Source organism: Sinocyclocheilus rhinocerous, unplaced genomic scaffold (genome assembly GCF_001515625.1).
Source record: "Sinocyclocheilus rhinocerous isolate Xijiao unplaced genomic scaffold, SAMN03320098_v1.1 scaffold297, whole genome shotgun sequence".
NCBI classification, from domain to species: domain Eukaryota; kingdom Metazoa; phylum Chordata; class Actinopteri; order Cypriniformes; family Cyprinidae; genus Sinocyclocheilus; species Sinocyclocheilus rhinocerous.
The window spans coordinates 858959-862917 of NW_015649240.1; positions in this window are offsets into that span (position 1 = coordinate 858959).

The following is a 3959-nucleotide window of genomic DNA, read 5'->3' on the forward strand; positions in this document are numbered from 1 at the left end:
AGTTTTCGTTTTTATTTGGCGTACTATTTATACGCATTTTCATGAGACCGGGCTCTCTTACTTTAAGAATTAGTCTTAAGAAAGTAAGTTTCATTCCATAAAACTTTAAATGTAACTGGACTTGGTGCTTCACGATTGTTCACAAATGCACTATTTTCTAGGCATTGTTTTGTTTTGTTAGTTTTTTTTTTTTTTCATTATTCTTAAATTGCATAATAATAAACCCACTATAAATACAACAGCAAGTTGAGCTTTCCTCACACCCTTCCATAAAAGATGAAGTGCATCATTTTTTAAAACTTTACTCCTTCTTCAGGTGTAATGTGAAAACACAATTATAAGGCATCTGTATGTTGCCTTCTTAAAGAGTGAAAACACTGTGGCTTTGTGGCACTTTAAGAACTTTAAGCAGCCTGACATGGGCGGAGCTATTAGTTTTTCAACTAATGGCAGACGGGGAGTGTTTGTAAACAATCTGTTTGGTGTTGCTAATGATGCAGAAATTACCCACTTCACCTTTCATGTTGGAGCTAAGGAAATTAGTGAACATGTTATAAAATTATATATTTAATCATGATGATTTCATGTTCAGTAATTTCCTCATTTTGCCACTGTGCTTTACTGTTATTGGACTCTTACAGACGATGATTTTTTTGGACCAAAAAACCAAAGTGCTTCAACTACAGCATGTTTACTACAATAGTTTACCCTCTAAAATGAAGCTAAATATTCTTCAAATGCAGTGGGTTACAAAATATGATGCCGTAACTTCATATAAATGTCACTGACTCTGAATTCTGCAAATTTCAATTGCCTATCACAGAGTAGACAACATATTTTTTGTATATATGTAAGGAATATTTGTTAATGTAGATGTTGTTGTACACTTGTGTGTGATTTACCATGAGCCTGTTTTATGTTGTCTGTTTGTACAGTTTTATACACAGAAAAATAAGCATTGCAGAGTTTTCAGGCCAGCTTTTAAGTTATTTATTTTAAGGGAACGATGTATGATATTCATTTAAGCATGCTGCATCCTTTTTGGCTCTACAGAAAATGATCAAATTGCTATGGTATACATTGTTGTTACAATTTGTTTGCATTATTTATTATTGTTCATTTGTTCATTATATATATATATATATATATATATACTGTATAACATCCTGAATGAAACATTCATGTGCCAGTGGTTCATGTTCTCAGATGGGATGTTTTGAACAGAATGTTTGAATATTGTAGGTGATTATTATTTAAAGGAACATTGCATCCAAAAATAAGATTTTGGTCCAATTTATCCCACTTACATGGTGCTCTAAACCCGTATGCTGTTATTTTGTGTGTGTGTGTGTGTGTGTGTGTGTGTGTGTGTGTGTGTGTGTGTGTGTGTGTGTGTGTTTGTGTACTTTTTGGAGGTTTACAGACATGATTACTATGAAGCTGCATGAAGATCTTTCAGAAATTATTATTTTGTGCTCTTCAGGCAAAATACCAGCATACAGGTTTGGAACAACATTACGGTGAGTAAATGACAGCATTTTCACTCTGGGTGAACTATTCCTTTAATTGAAAATGTTAGGAAGAATCAGTAAGTTGTTTGTCTTTAGAAATGAATCACCAAGGTCGGCTAAGTTCTCACTAATGTCTGTTATCCTTCTATATAATGAATATGTTGTTTCCTATAATGTGAATGTGAATTTAGGCACACGACCAACAACTGAACCGCTTTAGTCCTTTAACTGCTGGGACTCATTTTCTAAATATTGGTACTTTCTCTTTCTAACATCATTCTACTTACTCTTTCAACAGCTTCTTGCTAAATAAACAACTAGAACAAATATATGCATTCTTTTGCTGTTATTTGTCATTGTTTTGTGCCAGGTTACATAATGACCATAATAATATATTGGGCAAAACTGTGTGATATCATCTTAACAACTAACTTACTAACTATTAATTATCAGCAAATTAGGAGTTTATTGAGGGAAGATTCTTAGTTAATAGTGAATATGTGTTCCCTAATCTAAAGTGTTATCACATCAACTATCTGTACAGGAAATAAATTCTGTACAGGATGACCGGACGCATCAATAGCAAAAGATGTAAGTAATGTTTTCTCCTTCCCTTTAAAAACTGATTAGATTTTGCTATCCTAGAATTCAGTTTCAAACTGCAAAGTAAGTTCTAGGAAAAAATCTTACATTTACATTTACATTTACCAGAAACTTTTATCCAAACAACTTCAGAACATAAGGAATAGTTCACCCAAAAATGAAAATTTGCTAAAAGAAAAAAAAAAAAAGTAATCATTCTCAGGCCATCTGAGATGAAGATGAGTTTGTTTCTTCTTCAGAACAGATTTGGAGAAATGTAGCGTTACATCACATGCTCACTAATGGATCCTTTGCATTGAATGGGTGCCGTCAGAATGAGAGTCCAAACAGCTGATAAAAAAATCACACAAGTAATCCACACAACTGCAGTCCATCAGTTAATGTTTTGTGAAGTGAAAAGCTGCTTGTTTCTAATAAATAAAATTCATCATTCAGGCATTTTAAATTTAAACAGTCACTTCTGGACAAAATTCTAGTCCATAATCCATCATAAAATCTGTTCCGATGAAGAAACAAACTCACCTGAGAGTGGGTACATTTTCAGCAAATGTTCATTTTTGGGTGAATTATTCCTTTAAGACAAAAGCATACGCTTCAGAACATGGGCTCATGGAATTACATCATCAGATGGGATTTCCCTCCAACACTTTTCGGTTTGGTCAGAGGAACAAAATACTTGAGTGTGACACAAAATACTTCAGCTAACTCCCCATTCAGATTGATTTTAGTGGAGGAGGCTTCTCTGCACTGCAGCTTAACTCTCATCTACTCCGAAGATCTGAGATCCACCGTCAAATCCATGAGACAATTCCATTAGCAAGACACTGAGGGCAGGAAGTTAATGACCAACGATTTTTTAGCCAGTGCCTCAATTAGGTCAGGAATGGTTTGAGTCTGGGTTTATTTGTTTATTTAATCCCTTTGTCTTGACCTCAGTTAATAAAGTGCACAGTCTTTGTTCAGAGCACAGCATACAAAATCTGAAACCTGTCAAGAACTTTGTCTGGATCATATTAAAAGAAAGAAATAATGAGTTTCATTTTGCTTAAACAGATAACAGATTCACCATACACTTTTACTGTAAGCCCATGTTTTGGACCATTATGATTGTATTTTATTTTATTTATTATTTATTTTTAATTTTTTTTGCATTGCGATGCAATTTGTGCATTATTTGTGACAATTAGTGCAATATTTCCCCCTGAAAATTCTCATTACCATAAATGCAAGAAAAATATAGATCTTAAACTAACAAACTTTAAAATAATTTTAAGATTTATGTGTTTGAATTACATATTACATTTCCATCCATTTATGAATGCATATTTAAAAGTGCTGTTTTATTTTCATTGTTGACTTTTTATATGGAACAGGAAGTTAATATCTAAAGGTTGGAATACACTACACGACTTTTGCCAAACGTTTCATATTTTGAGCCAATTTTAGACCATGTAATGTCTTCATTTGTCTCCTTGAAATTTCTGTGTGAGTTTGTTGTGTTCGGAATGACTTGAAAGTCTTGTAGTGTGTGATCCTCGGTGATTTTGATGACCAGTTTTTCCTTTGTAACTATTTACAAAGTCAGTAAGTGTATGATGCCTAGTGTTTTAAAATCCGTCCAGATTTTAAAAGTTGTGTAGTGTATTCCAGCCTTTAATATACAAAATTACCAGCGTCCCAAAATTACTGTTGTTTAAATTCACTACAGACTATTACCATCATACTCTTACTTGATCTGAACAAACTGTGTATCATTACAAAGATTTAAGTCTCCGGCTTCAAGATCTGGTCACTGTTATGATAAAACTTTGTTACAGTGACAGTAATTTTTTTAATTTATGCCAG